Raw genomic sequence first — 17,500 nt, 5'->3', positions numbered from 1 at the left:
AGGATATTATGACTGCTGCCCAATGCTCCCGGAACACAGTAAAAACAATCAGGTATGAACTAGAGACTTGCAATGGTGACTACGAGGATGTAGTAAGAAGAAAGATCCCTAACAGACGATCTGATTGCGATCGTACAGCAGAAATCCTCGCAAGTCTGCAGGAACAGGTGTTGAAGAACCCTGGCATTGGAATTCAGGCTTTGTCACGTGAAATGAATGTTGCATCCTCTACTATGAAGCTTGCACTCAATGAAGACCTTTGCTACTACTCATACAAGCATCCATATATATATACAAAATTATATAATTTTGTATATATATATATATATATATATATACAAAATTATATAATTTTGTATATAAATATATATATATATACAAAATTATATAATTTTGTATATAAATATATATATATATACAAAATTATATAATTTTGTATATATATATATATATACAATATTATATAATTTTGTATATATATATATATACAAAATTATATAATTTTGTATATATATATATATACAAAATATATAATTTTGTATATATATATATATATACAAAAATTATATAATTTTGTATATATATATATATATATATATATATATATATACATATATATATATATATGCAGGTCTGCAGAAACAGGTGTTGAAGAACCCTGGCATTGGAATTTGGGCTTTGTCACGTGAAATGAATGTTGCATCCTCTACTATGAAGCTTGCACTCAATGAAGACCTTCGCTACTACTCATACAAGCATCCATATATATATACAAAATTATATAACTTTGTATATATATATATATATATAATTATATAATTTTGTATATATATATATATAAAAAAATATATAATTTCGTATATATATATATATATATATATATATATATATATATATATATATAAATATATATATATATATATATATATATATATATATATATATATATATATATATATATATATATATATATATATATATATATATATATATATATATACAATATTATTTACGTCAGAATCTATATAACTGCAAAAGTTTTGAGTTTTTTTTTAAATTTGATTCCAGAGAGAAAAAAAAAAAATTTATAACTCTTTTTAACTCAATGCAAAAGTAACTCTATTAAATGAACTTTGCTAACTTAGAGTTTTTCTCTCTAAAATAAATGTGACAAAAAGTAAGAAACATCTACATTTTTATTATGAAATATAATGCTTTGTCAATAACTATTTACTTAAAAGTATTAACATCAAAAATATTTTGTTAAAGTTATTAACAATAAGCATTTTAAACTATATTTTTTGGAATTTGATTTTAGAAAAAGTTAAAATAATAAAAAATGGTTTATCATCAAAATTATTCATTGGACATCAGATCTTAAGTCACTTTTGATTAAAAAAAGGGCCTAACCAACAAGCAATGTGATGAAAAATATCAAATATCAGTAAGTGGTGTTAGGAAGATGTGTATAAAGTATAAAACAACTGGTTCTGCTGAAAATCAGAAAAGACTTGGTCGCCCCATTAAGACTTCAACAATAACCAATATCCTAATTACACTAACAAAAAAAAAATTCAACAATAACCTAAAGGCAGAATGTTGAAAAACTAAATGTTTTCTATCGAACTGTACAGAGAAGACTTAATTTAAGTGGTTTAATAATTTAGGTGGTTTAAATTAACCTTCTTTTGAAAAGTAAACCCCTCATTAGTTGTATAAGCAAAAAAAAACTTTTAGCATTTGCAAAACTGCATATTAACAAGTGCGAGGCATTTTGGAACTTAGTGTTATGGACTGATAAGAATAAATGTCAAATACTTGGATTAAAAAACGACAAAGAGTTTGGCGCAGACCTTGTGATGCACTCTTAGATAGAAATTTTACAAAAACAGTCTAGCATGGAGGTGGTTCGCCTATGGCTCGGGGATGTTTTGATTCAAATAGTGTGGGACAACTGGTGAATGTTGAATGTATAATGACAGGGAAGTTGTATGTTGATTGGTTTTCAAAAAATTAATGTCAATCCGTTTAAGAATTGATAGCAAATTTTTTTTTCACCATGACAACGACCCTAAACACACATGCAAAGCGGCATGTGTGTTTAGGGTCGTTGTCATCTTAAAAAAAAAGTAAAGCTAACATCCTTAAATGGCCGCCTCAAAGTCCAGACCTTAACCCTGTTGAAAATATATATGGGCAATTTTGAAATCTAAAATAATTGTAAAATAGCTTATTTTATTTAATAGAGTTACTTTTACAATGATTTAAAATATTTTAATGATTTAAAATATTTTTAATATAAATATTTTTTTTCTTGATTACAATCAAATTTAAAAAAAAAAACAATTTTTGAAGTTATGTAGAGTTCAACGTAAATAATTTTGTTTTTTTTGTTAGAGTTTTGTATTTATAACAACTGTTTATGATATAAATCTATATATATATATATATATATATATATATATATATATATATACATATATATATACATATATATATATATACATATATATATATATATATACATATATATATATATCGATATATTTATATATATATATCTATGTATACATATATATATATATACGTATATACATATATATATATAAACATATATACATATATATATATATATAAATATATATATATATATATATATATATATATATATATATATATATATATATATATATATATATATAAATAAATATAGACATACATTTTATGGAAGTCAAATTTTACAATTAAAAATAGTCACAATTCCATACATAAATTAACTAAATTAAACTTACTTGAATAGTTGTAACTATAAACCATCAATTTAAATCATATAATGTACTTTGTTCATAAGATGGAAACCAGTTAAAACCATATCATTCCTCTATCTTTGATCCACCAGAACTTTACTAAATAAACTTACACTTAAAATCAAATTATCACATGTCAAAAAAAATTAAACAGTATTATTAAAATCAGATATGACTAATAGTTATTATTAAGTTTTATTTATTCTTCACCATATAAAAAGTTAAATGCAAAGAGAAACACAATCATTCACTAACATAATTTTTTGTAGTCCTCTGTAGTCGTAAAATTAAATCCTTCGCCTACTTCTTTATCTAATAATAGATACTTATAAGTAATTATTTAGTAAAACAAATATAAACAAAAATGTAAAAACTAAGATGTACCCCCCCAGTGCAAACAGATTACGATATATATCTAGGCAATCATAATACAATAAACAGATTCAAAATTTTACTTATCCCAAAATAAAAATAAGACTTATTAGATGTTTATTTGATATAGTACTTCACCGTTAATTATAGAAAGTTTATTTGATATAGTACTTCACCATTAATATAAAACTATAACAATTTTTTTATTCATATAAAACAATTAAAATAGCAATGAGTACTGTAAAATTTAATGACCTCCAGTAACTTTAAATCTTTTAACTCTAAGCTTGTTCCATGAATAATCAATTGGAAAACTATTATAGGCAGCTTTCATTGCATGAACACCAGTTGACAAAAATAACCAACCATCTTCTACCCAACAACATAGAGCACTGCCTTGCTCTGTATCTGTTTTTTCACAACAAGATGAAGCCCAAGATTGTGAAGTCATTGTAATAGATCATCTAAAAAAAAAGGCATCATTTGTTTTATTTACATATATATATAAATATATATAATAATAAATATATATATATTTATATATACATATATGTTTATATATATATATATATATATATATATATATATATATATATATATATATATATATATATATATATATATATATATATATATATATATATATATATATATATATATATATATATATATATATATTTATATATATATATATATACATTTATAAACAAATATATATGTATATATATATGTATATATACATATATATATATATATATATATACATATATACATATACACACATATATATACATATATATATATATATATTGTAGGTATATATATGTATATATACATATATATATAAATATATATATATATATATACATTTATAAACAAATATATATGTTTATATGTATATATATATATATATGTATATATTATATATACATATATATATATATATATATATATATAAATACATATACACACACATATATATATATATATATATATATATATATATATATATATATATATATATATATATATATATATATATATATATATATATATATATATATATATATATATATATATATATATATATATATATATATATATATATATATATATATATATATATATATATATATATATATATATATATATATATATATATATATATATATATATATATATATATATATATATATATATATATATATATATATATATATATATATATATATATATATATATATATATATATATATATATAATGTATGTATATATATACATATATATATATATATATATGTATATATATATATATGTATATACTTCTGATATATATATATATATATATATATATATATATATATATATATATAAATATATATATGTATATATATTCATAATTACATGCATTAATACATAATATTAAAATAAATAAAAATACATATCAAAGGTATGTGATAAATAATAAATTTTAGAAATATATATACAACACTAACTCTAAAATTAGGACTAGAAATATAAACATTATATATACATATATAAAATGTATATATTTATTTTATATATATTCATAAATTTACCCATATATATATGCATAAATACATGTTATTAAAATAAATAAAAATGTATGATAAAGAATAAATGTTAGAATTAAATATACAACACTAACTCTATAATTAGGACTTAATACTTTTCCTATTAAAATTAGAAGTTTTTCAAAAAAATGGAAATAAAGTTTCTTATCTAAACGTGTTTTTATATAAAAAAAACTTAATAATGCATATTTTCATTATTGGTTGAAGATTTTATACCGAATATTTGCTTGATAATTAGGGTAAGGTGTTTAAAGTTTTTCAAATAAATAAAAAAATTAGTCTGTGAACAGACTAAATTTAGTCTGACTTTTTATGTTTTATTAATTTTGATATTACTAAAAACATCTGAATCTTATTAAAATTAAGTGCTATTTTTAACTTAGAAGTAACATATTTAATACAACTTTGCAATTTATTAAAATGGTCATTTTAAAATAAATAAATCATCAACAAAAATAACCTGAATAAACCGAATATACTCTGAGATTTATGTATATTATATACAATTTGATGCAAAATCTAAAAGTTTTAAATTAGCCGCAATAAAAAGAAGTTATAAAACATAACTTTATCAAAATATTTTTTTTATACCATCAGCATGCATTCTATTAAGTTTTCGTTGCCTTTTCTTTACGGCAAATTATTTTTGTAATGGCTAGATAATGAGACAATAATTTTCAGTGTCACTTCCTCAACGTTGTCAAAACAACGTTTAATTAACGTTGGCAAAATAACACTTTTTCAACGTTTTTAACTACCACATTTTCAACGTTAGTATATGTAACGTTGAATAAGCGTTGTTTCATAAATAGCTTAAATACGTTGAAAAAGCAGCTAATGTCTAACGTTGATAAACCTTCAACTTTGCGACGTTTTTACAGTGATTATTTGCGTACTTTTATTCAACGTTGAATAAACGCGGTTTTTTGAGAAAATAATATAAGTTGATATTTATACGCTTATTCAACGTTGAAAATGTGACGTTTAAAAAGCGGTTTATTTTTAACGTTGATGAAGCATAGATTTTGAATCGTCATTAAAATGGCTTTTTGCGTAAGTTGATTCCACGTTGAATAAACGTCTTTTTTTGAGAAGCTAAATTACGTTACAATTTCAACGCTTATTCAACGTTTAAATTTACCGCGATTTAGTATACAATAACAAACATTGATTCAACGTTGAAAGCGCGTTGTTTTTGTGACTGTAACGCTTTTTCTACGCTGCGACCGGTTTTCAACGTTGATTCAACGCTGACATGTTTGCTGGGTATATACCCTCGTTATTCAAGTAATATAAAAAAACCGTTAAAAAAAACAAACAAATAATAAAACTTCAATGCAATGTGTTCTTGCGTCTTAAAAAAGAAAAATAAGGTTTTCAAAACGACGATGTGACGTAATCACCGTGGTCTTCATTCAAACCGCCTTCACCCGGAGAACACTGGTGAAACTGTATTTCCAAGGACTCTCTCACTTTTCTCTTAAAATAGTCTTCCTCTACTTTAACAGTGTTGATATTATTCCAGCCAAAGGCACCATGGCAATTTCTGGAATGCCCCGCTACGGCCGAATTTTTCCATTTTCCCTCAAAAGTATGTTTTTGATGTTGGCAAATGCGAGTTGAAACCTTTAGTTTTGTTTCACCTACATAGAGCTTTCCACACGAAGACTCCAGTTTGTAGGACTCCTGGGTAAGAGTTGTTGGGAAGTCGAGGCTTGTTTTTTTTGAGTTATTAATTGTTGAAGGTTTTTTGGTGATTTAAAAACTGGAGTATAGCTTACACTTTTAAATATCTGTTTTAATTGATTACTTAATTTTGGTACCCATGGTAGAGAAATATAATTTGGTTCTAGTTTATTGATGTTATTGTTGTTGTTTTGTTGATTATTTTGCTTATTGTTTTTTATTTTTTTGACAATGTTTTGAAGTATTTTTTTGTTATAACCATTTTCTGTAAACATTTCTGTTAGAAACTTTAATTCATGGTTTATGTGTACTTTACTGCATAATGCAAAAGCTCTTTGGGTAAAACCTTTAAATACACCATAAATTATTTTTGGATCGTGACAAGAATGCGGCTTTATTTGCACATTAGTAATTGCATCTCTGCGATAGATATTAAAAAGATATGTTCCGGATTTGTTATTTGTTTTTGTGAGATCGAGAAAACTTATTGCGTGTGAATCACTTTCTTTTTCAATTGTATATTTGATATTTGTGTGTTGATTATTTAACAAGTCGAGAAAACGTTCTGATTCTGCCTCATTTATAAAACGGAAATGGATATCATCTACATACCTTTTAAATGATTTTACACATATTGGCACATTATTAAATATTTTACACATATTGATTACGTCACATCGTCGTTTTGGAAACCTTATTTTTCTTTTTTAAGACGCAAGAACACATTGCATTGAAGTTTTATTATTTGTTTGTTTTTTTAACGGGTTTTTTATATTACTTGAATAACGAGGGTATATATAACCCCTAGAAATATTGTAAATTATTATAAGAAAAAGGATAAGTTTACATACTATACCAGATGTTTCATTTTAATTAAATTTTATAAAGCTTATCTAAGATGTTAACTTTTAAAAATTATATTGTCGCCAATTATAGTATTGGATTATATCATAACATCAACGCATTAAAAAACGCAAAGAAAAACGCAGCAAAATCAAAAAATCAATGGATATTTCTTCAAAGATGTGTTAAACATTGCATCATCCCAAGATTTCTTCGTATAAAAAATCCACTGAACAGTAAATTTAGTAAATGCTTAATGATAAAAGTTAAAAAAGATCTACTTCTACATACCAAAAGCTAGCAAAAAAAAGATATTTCAACAACATAATTTCAATCAAAAAATTAGAAGAATTTATAAAATCATGTGTAAATAATAAAGATTTTCAAAAAATTACAAACATTACAGATAAGTCCTACGAATATATGGTTTTTGCGATCGAGAAATAAACTAAAAAACAAATTTGATTTATTAATCAAGGAAAGTAGATATAAAGATAATGATAACCAAAAAAAGTACAAGTTTATAAAAGAGGTAACACTTAATTTATGTGCTGATAATATCCCAACACATCACAAAAAAATTACTAGATTTAGGACCTAACTTTGTTCCAATCCGAGTAAAGTTCCATATATGGATATAATAAGTATAACTGAAACGGCAGCTTTAAAGTTAAAATATTCAAACAAAAATACTGATGCAAATAAACTTAGACAAGTTGTACTTCGAGTTTGAAAATTCATAAACCGGTTTATACAAATTTAGATAAGGATCAGTTTAAAGCTCTCAAAGAACTTAGTCTAGCAACACAATTAGTATTTATCCATTCGATAGAGGATCAGGCTTTGTTCGAATTAATAAAATCGATGCTCTTAAAAAAATTGAAGAACAACTCGGAAAATTTAAAATCATAAACTATGATCCAACTCAAAAACTACTTCGCAAAGTTCAGAATACTTTACGAAATTTGAAAACAAAGTTTACAAAAAATGAATATAGATCAATTTATCCAAGTGACGCCACTCCTCCACGATTATATGGTGTCATCAAAGCACACAAACCAACTAATAACTACCCAATGCGAATTATAGTAAGCACAATAGGATCACCTACATATAAATTATCAAATTATTTAGTAAATCTCATCCAACCTACCTCCTATCTTAACAAAACAAAACTTCGAAATTCAAAACAGTTTGTTGAATGTGCTCAATCATGGTATATCGATCCTGGTGAATTTCAAGTTTCCTTCGATATTGTTAATCTTTACCCTTCAATACCAGTTAAAGAATCAATCAGTATTTTATTAGAACAACTCCGTAACAGTCCTGTCTTTAAATCAAAATTATCTTTTTCAGAAATAAAAATACTTTTAGATTTGTGTTTGTCAAATTGTTATTTTTTACATGAAAACAACATACACACATTGGAAGATGCTGGTCCTATAGGTTTATCATTAATGGTAGTAATGGCAGAGAGTTTTCTACAACATTATGAAGAAAAAGCGTTACTACAGGTACAATATCTTACACCACCAATATGTGTAAAATCATTTAAAAGATATGTAGATGATATCCATTTCCGTTTTATAAATGAGGCAGAATCAGAACGTTTTCTCGACTTGTTAAATAATCAACACACAAATATCAAATATACAATTGAAAAAGAAAGTGATTCACACGCAATAAGTTTTCTCGATCTCACAATAACAAATAACAAATCAGGAACATATCTTTTTAATAACTATCGCAGAGATGCAATTATTAATGTTCAAATAAAGCTGTATTCTTGTCACGATCCAAAAATAATTTATGGTGTATTCAAAGGTTTTATTCAAAGAGCTTTTGCATTATGCGTTAAAGAAAACATAAATTATGCGCTAAAATTTCTTACAGAAAAATTTATAGAAAGTGGTTATAAGAAAAAAAATAGTTCAAAACAGTGTCAATAAAATAAAAATTGTTAAGCAAAAAAAATAACAAAACAACAACAATAACATCAAAAAACTAGAACTTAATAATATTTCTATGTCATGGGTACCAAAATTAAGTAATCAATTAAAAAGATATTTAAAAATGCAGGCTATATTCCAGTTTTCGAATCATCAAAAAACCTTCAACAATTAATAACTCAAAAAAACAAGCCTCGACTTCCCAACAACTCTTATTAAGTAATCTACAAACTGGAGTTTTTTTTATGGAAAACTTATATGTAGGTGAAACAAAACTCAAGGTTTCAATTCGCATTTGCGAACTTCAAAAACATACTTTTGAGGGAAAATGGAAAAATTCGGCTGAGGCGGGGTATTCCAAAAATTGCCATTGTGCCTTAGGCTGGAATAGTAGAGGTAGACTATTTTAAAAGAAACGTTAGAGAGTCATTGGAAATTTAGTATCACTAGTGCTCTCTAAATGAAGGTGGTTTGAATAAATACAACGGTGATTACGTCATATCGTCGTTTTGGAAACCTTATTTTTTTTAATTAAGACGCAAGAAAATATTATATTAAAGTTTTATTATTTGTTTGTTTTTTTAACAGTTTGTTTATATTACTTGAAAACGAGGGTATATATAAACCCTAGAAATAATGTATTTTATTATAAGAAAGAGGATAAGTTTACATACTATACAAGATGTTTCATTTTAATTAAATATTATTATATATAAAATATATAGATAAATAAATTACATATATATATATATATATATATATATATATATATATATATATATTATATATATATAATTATATATAAATTATATATAAATTATATATATATATATATATATATATATATATATATATATATATATATATATATATATATATATATAATTTATATATATATATATATATATACCTTATTTATTTACTACTCCCGGTTATTCGAAATGGCACTTATTAAAATTTTCTGCTTATTCGAAGCAATTTTCAATTCCTGTGAATTTTCTTTAACAAACTCATGCAAATGCTGTTATGCAGAAATGCAGTTATTCGAACCTGCAGTTGTTCGAAATTTCAGTTATTCGAAACAATTTTTGCTCCGCTTGAAGATAAAAAAACACATTTAAGGAACAATTAAGCAAAAAAAAAAAAAAAAATGAACTATATTTTCAATGAATTGTAAAATATTTATTATTTTACAAGGTTAAAACTGAAGTAGCACCAAATTCCAAATGTCTTTTTCTTTTTTACTTTCTACTTTTATTAAAATTTGAAAGAAACTTAAAGTAGGTCATTTTAAAGAGCATATTCAGTTATTCGAGTTTTGGGTTATTGGAAATAAATTCTTATACCCCTTGGAGGTTCGAATAACCGGGAGTTTACTATATGTATATGTATTTATATATATATATATATATATATATACATATATATATATATATATATATACAAAATTATTTACGTCAGAATCTATATAACTGCAAAAGTTTTATGTTTTTTTTTAAATTTGATTCCAAAGAGAAAAAAAAAACATTTATAACTCTTTTTAACTCAATGCAAAAGTAACTCTATTAAATTAACTTTGCTAACTTACAGTTTTTCTGCCTAAAATAAAAGTGACAAAAGTAAAAAACATCTACATTTTTATTATGAAATATAATGCTTTGTCAATAACTATTTACTTAAAAGTATTAACATCAAAAATATTTTGTTAAAGTTATTAACAATAAGCATTTTAAACTATATTTTTTGGAATTTAATTTCAGAAAAAGTTAATAATGGTTTTTAGAAAAATAATAATAATGGTTCATCATCAAAATTATTCATTGGACATCAGATTTCGGGTCACTTTTTATCGAAAAAAGGGCATAACCTACAAGCAATATGATGAAAAATATCAAATATCAGTAAGTGGTGTTAGGAAGATGTGTAAAACAACTGGTTCAGCTGAAAATCAGAAAAGATTTGGTCGCCCCATTAAGACTTTAACAATAACCGATATCCTAATTGCACTGATAACAAAAAAGAATTTAACAATAACCAAAAGGCAGATTGTTGAAAATCTTAAATTAAATGTTTCCTATCGAACTGTACAGAGAAGACTTAATTTAAGTGGTTTAATAAATTAGGTGGTTTAAATAAACCTTCTCCAGATAAGTAAACCCCTCATTAGTCGTATAAACAAAGAAAAACTTTTAGCATTTGCAAAACTGCATATTAACAAGTGTGAGGCATTTTGGAACTTAGTGTTATGGTCTGATAAGCATAAATGTCAAATACTTGGCTTAAAAAACGACAAAGAGTTTGGTGCAGACCTTGTGATGCACTCTTAAATAGAAATCTTACAAAAATAGTCTAGCATGGAGGTGGCTCGCCTATGGCTCGGGGGTTTTGATTCAAATAGTGTGGGACGGCTAGTGAATGTTGAATGTATAATGACAGGGAAGTTGTGTCTTGATTGGGTTTCAAAAAAGTTATGTCAATCCGTTTAAGAATTGATCGCAAATTTTTTTTTACCATGACAACGACCCTAAACACACATGCAAAGCGGCACAACAGTTCCTAAAAAAAAAGTAAAGCTAATATCCTTAAATGGCCGCCACAAAGACCAGACCTAAACCCTGTTGAAAATATATGGGCAATTTTGAAATCTAAAATAATTGTAAGATAGCTCATTTCATTTAATAGAGTTACTTTTACAATGATTTAAAAAAAATTATAAATATATTTTTTCTTGTTTACAATCAAATTTTAAAAACACATAAAATTTTTGAAGTTATGTAGATTCCAACGTAAATAATTTTGTTTTTATTGTTAGAGTTCTGAATTTATCAACAAGGTTAATGCTATACATGATTATATTTATATATATATATATATATATATATATATATATATATATATATATTATATATATATATATATATCTATATATATGTATATATTTATATATATATATATATATATATTTATATATATATATATATATATATATATATATATATTATATATATATAAATATATATATATATATATATATATATAAAAATAAATATATATATATATATATATACTATATATATATATATATATATATATATATAAATATAGATATATACATTTTACGGAAGTCAAATTTTTACAATTAAAAATAGTCACAATTCCATACATAAAATAACTAAATTAAACTTACTTGAATAGTTGTAACTTAAACCATCAATTTAAATCATATAATGTACTTCGTTTATAAGATGGAAACCAGTTAAAACCATATCATTCCTCTATCTTTGATCCACCAGAACTTTACTAAATAAACTTACACCTAAAATCAAATTATCACATGTCAAAAAAATTTAAACAGTATTATTAAAATCAGATATGACTAATAGATTAATATTAAGTTTTATTTATTCTTCACCATATAAAAAGTTAAATGCAAAGAGAAACACAATCATTCACTAACATAATTACTTTCATTCCTTTTTGGAGTCCTCTGTAGTCGTAAAATTAAATCCTTCGCCTACTTCTTTATCTAATAATAGATACTTATATGTAATTATTTAGTAAAATAAATATAAGCAAAATGTAAAAACTAAAATGCAGACCCAGTGCAAACAAATTACGATATATATCTAGGCAATCATAATACAATAAACAGATTCAAAATTTTACTTATCCCAATATAAAAATAAGATTTATTAGATGTTTGATATAGTACTTCAGTATATTTGATATAGTACTTCACCATTAATTATAGAAGTTTATTTGATATAGTACTTCCCTATTTATATAAAACTATAACAGTTTTTTTATTCATATAAAACAACTAAAATAGCAATGAGTACTGTAAAATTAAATGACCTCCAGTAACTTTAATTCTTTTAACTCTAAGCTTGTTCCATGAATAATCAATTGGAAAACTATTATAGGCAGCTTTCATTCCATGAACACCAGTTGACAAAAATAACCAACCATCTTCTACCCAACAACATAGAGCAACTGCCTCTGCTTCAATCTGTTTTTAAAATAAACAACTTAAGCCCAAGATTGTGAAGTCATTGTAATAGATCATCTAAAAAAAAGGCATCATTTGTTTTATTTACATATATATAAATATATATAATATATATATATATATATATATATATATATATATATATATATATATATATATATATATACATTTATATATATATATATATATATATATATATACATATATATATATATATATATATTGATAATATAAATAATATAAACAATCATAATATAAACATTTATAATATAAACAAATTATAATATAAACAACATTTATACTTAAACAACAAATTATAATATAAACAACATTTATAATATAAACATTTATAATATAAACAAATATATATGTTTATATGTATATATATATATATATATATACATATATATATATATATGTATATATACATATATATACATACATTATATATATATATATATATAATATATATATATATATATATATATATATATATATATATATATATATATATATATATATATATATATATATATATATATATATATATATATATATATATATATATATATATATAATATATATATATATATATATATATAGTTGGTGTTGTATATTTAATTCTAACATTATTCGTTACCATATTTTTTTATTTATTCTAATACTATGTATTTATGCATGTATATATAGGTAAATTTATGAATATATATAAAAGAAATATATACATTTTATATATGTATATAAAATGTTTATATTTCTAGTCCTAATTTTAGAGTTGGTGTTGTATATTTAATTCTAACATTTATTATTTATCACATACCTTTGATATATATATCTATTTATTTTAATATTATGTCTTACCTTATATGTATATAAAATGTTTATATTTCTAGTCCTAATTTTAGAGTTGGTGTTGTATATTTAATTCTAACATTTATTATTTACCACATTTCTTTGATATATATATCTATTTATTTTAATACCAACTCTATAATTAGAACTTTATACTTTTCCTATTAAAATTAGAAGTTTTTCAAAAAAACGGAAATAAAGTTTCTTATCCAAACGTGTTTTTGTATTAAAAAAACTTAATAATTATTGAAAATTACTTACTACATACAAATCACAAGAATAGTTCTTGCCGAAGAGGTTTAGCAATATTTATACATAACAAACTAAAGTCATCCCTATTAAACCTAGATAGATTTCCATCTGAATCGCTCAGTTGTGAAATTGCAACGAAAACTTCCAAGTTATTGTTAAGTTTATATTACAGATCACCAAATAGTAACGATGAAAACACTAACTGCATAAATCAACATATTGCCAAACTTTCAAACAATTATCCAAACATTCTTATTATGGGAGATTTTAACTACCCAGATATCATCTGGCAAAATCCAAAACAGCCTATTACAAATTCCTCTAAATCAATTAAATTTACTGAAAATATTCGCGATTCTTTTTTAACCCAACATATTTCAAATGCAACACACATCAGACAAAATCAAAATCCTTCTACAATTGACCTCTTATTTACTTCTGATGAAAACATGATCTCCTTTTTAACTCATCTAGCACCCATTGGCAAAAGTCATCATCAACTACTCTACTTTGCTGTATCGATTGAATCTATTATAAATTTACCACAATACCATACAAAGCATTTATACACAAAAGGGAACTATGACAAAATTAATGAAGACCTTGCAAATATTAAACTCTGTCCAACATCCAACTCAGACCATCTATGGAGTATCTTTTTCAATAAACTTAAAACTACTATCAACAATAATATCCCAAAATCTAACTTTAATAATAAAAAAACGCTCAAAGTGGATTGACTTTCAAATAATCAACGAACTTAAATTTAAACGAGAGAAATATCGTCAATATATATTGAACAGAAATGAAGAAACATATGAGTACCGCATTTCACGAAACAAAGCAAAAACTGCGTGCAGAAAAGCAATTATTGAATTTGAAAAAAAACTGGCGAGAGACATAGACCAAAATCCAAAAGCATTTTACTCGTATGTCAAATCAAAAAGAAAAAACAAAGAAGCATTCCCTGACATCCAATACAATAATATTGTTGCAACTACTGATCTAGATAAAGCTCATCTATTCAATATTTGTTTTGCTGATACTTTTTCAAACAAAAAAATAACAGCAACACCACCATTTAACCTAACATATAAAAATGTAAATCCACTAACAAACAATATTGATCTAAGTCCGGAAAATATCGAAACATACCTCAAAAGTCTAAACTCATCTAAATCACCAGGGTCTGATGCATTACACCCAATAATATTTAAGAAAACTTGCTTTCAAATGTCTAAACATCTATCTACTATTTTTAACAAAGTACTTGAGAGTGGATCAATACCCCAAATATGGAAAGACGCAACAATTACACCCATATTCAAAAAAGGAGACAGATCAAAAGCACTTGATTATAGACCTATTAGTATAACTTGTACTTTAATAAAAATCTTTCAAAAAATTATAAAAAATCATGTTATGACACACCTGATTAAAAATAACTTAATAAGTCCACACCAATATGGATTTTGTCCAGATCATTCCTGCTTAACTAACCTTTTAACTGTAATTAATTATTGGACGTCATCACTTGATATTAATATTCCCATCGACAACATTTATCTTGATTTTGAAAAAGCCTTTGACAAAGTTCCACATAAATTTCTTATTTCGAAACTTAAAGCTTATGGTATAAATGGATCAATACTATATTGGATTAAAAACTTTTTGAAAAACCGTAGACAAAGAGTTGTTGTTAATGGAAATTATTCAAACTGGGTACCCGTTAAAAGTGGAGTTCCCCAAAGGCTCCGTCCTTTCAGCTTTACTTTTTATTATATATGTCAACGATATCCCTGAAGTAATCAAATCAAAAGCTGCTCTCTTTGCTGACTTTTGCAAAATCTTCCGTTCTATTGAAAATACTCAATCTGCCCAAGAATTACAAAATGACATCGACGCTCTTGTTACATGGTCTCAAAAATGGGGAATGAAATTTAACATTGATAAATGTTCTGTAATGCACTTAGGAAACAAAAACAAATCCCATACTTATAATATGCATGATCCAGAAAAAAATATAAGAGTAAACATTAAAACCACAAATTGCGAACGAGATTTAGGTGTTCACATAGATTCGAACTTATTATTTTCCAAACACACAACTATTCAAGTCAACAAAGCCACACAAATAATAGGAATAATAAAAAGAACATTTACATCATATCCAGACTTATTATCCTTCAAAAAACTATTTTCAGCACTAGTCCGCCCTCACCTAGAATACTGTGGATCAATCTGTAACCCTGGACTTCTCAAAGACAAACGGCAACTAGAAAATGTGTTAAGAAGAGCTTCGAAACGAATCAATGGATTACAGGATCTACCGTATGAACAAAGATTGTTGGCATTAAATATGACAACTGTAAAATACAGGCTACTTCGTGCAGACCTAATCAACGTCTACAAATGGTGCAAAAACAACAATAGTGACAGAAGTCTTTTTGAAATAGATAGTAATTTTATTACTCGTGGTCATATATATAAACTAAAAAAACAATCTTCGCGATTAAATTTACGTATGAATTTTTTTTCTCTAAGAATAATAAATAAATGGAACTCTCTTCCTAATCACATTGTATCAGCGTTATCTTTAAAAACGTTTAAACTGCTTCTAGACAATCATCTAAAAAATGAATGGCTTCTCTATGACTAATCCACATTTTATTTTCTATTAGTTATACAAACTCTGTAATTGTCAAGTATTATATAATTAGGTTGACAGGCAGTTTATGCCTACACAATTTATTGTAAAACCTTAATTTAAAAAAAAAAAAATGAAAAAAAAAATAATCCATACTTTCATTATTGGTCGAAGATTTTATACTGAAGTATTTGCTTGATAATTAGGGTAAGGTGTTTAAAGTTTTTCAAATAAATAAAAAAATAAGTCTCTTAACAGACTAAATTTAGTCTGACTTATAATGTTTTATTAATTTTGATATTACTTAAAACATCTGAATCTTATCAAAACTAAGTGCTATTTCTAACTTAGAAATAACGCATTTAATACAACTTTGCAATTTATTAAAATAGTCATTTTAAAATAAATAAATCATCAACAAAAATAACCTGAATAAACCGAATATACTCTGAGATTTATGTATATTATATACAATTTGATGGAAAATC

The 17,500-nt window shown here is 24.1% G+C and overlaps 2 long non-coding RNA genes across 2 annotated transcripts in view; both read right to left on the bottom strand.

Moving 5' to 3' along the window:
• Positions 1-3,571, bottom strand: part of LOC136078976 (uncharacterized) — a 4,970-nt gene extending 1,399 nt beyond the window's left edge. The window contains exons 1-3 of the long non-coding RNA XR_010637833.1: positions 3,435-3,571; positions 3,063-3,119; positions 2,793-2,906 (exon numbers count right to left, since the gene is read on the bottom strand). This is a non-coding gene — a long non-coding RNA (uncharacterized LOC136078976). The remainder of the gene's footprint in view (positions 1-2,792; positions 2,907-3,062; positions 3,120-3,434) is intronic.
• Positions 1-17,500, bottom strand: part of LOC136078977 (uncharacterized) — a 20,474-nt gene that overhangs the window by 2,587 nt on the left and 387 nt on the right. Inside the window, exons 2-4 of the long non-coding RNA XR_010637834.1 lie at positions 13,108-13,318; positions 12,710-12,778; positions 12,440-12,568 (exon numbers count right to left, since the gene is read on the bottom strand). This is a non-coding gene — a long non-coding RNA (uncharacterized LOC136078977). The remainder of the gene's footprint in view (positions 1-12,439; positions 12,569-12,709; positions 12,779-13,107; positions 13,319-17,500) is intronic.

This window comes from Hydra vulgaris, chromosome 04 (assembly GCF_038396675.1).
Source record: "Hydra vulgaris chromosome 04, alternate assembly HydraT2T_AEP".
NCBI lineage: Eukaryota > Metazoa > Cnidaria > Hydrozoa > Anthoathecata > Hydridae > Hydra > Hydra vulgaris.
Note: the sequence above shows the minus strand (reverse complement) of the source record. Positions and strands in the feature narration are given on the sequence as shown.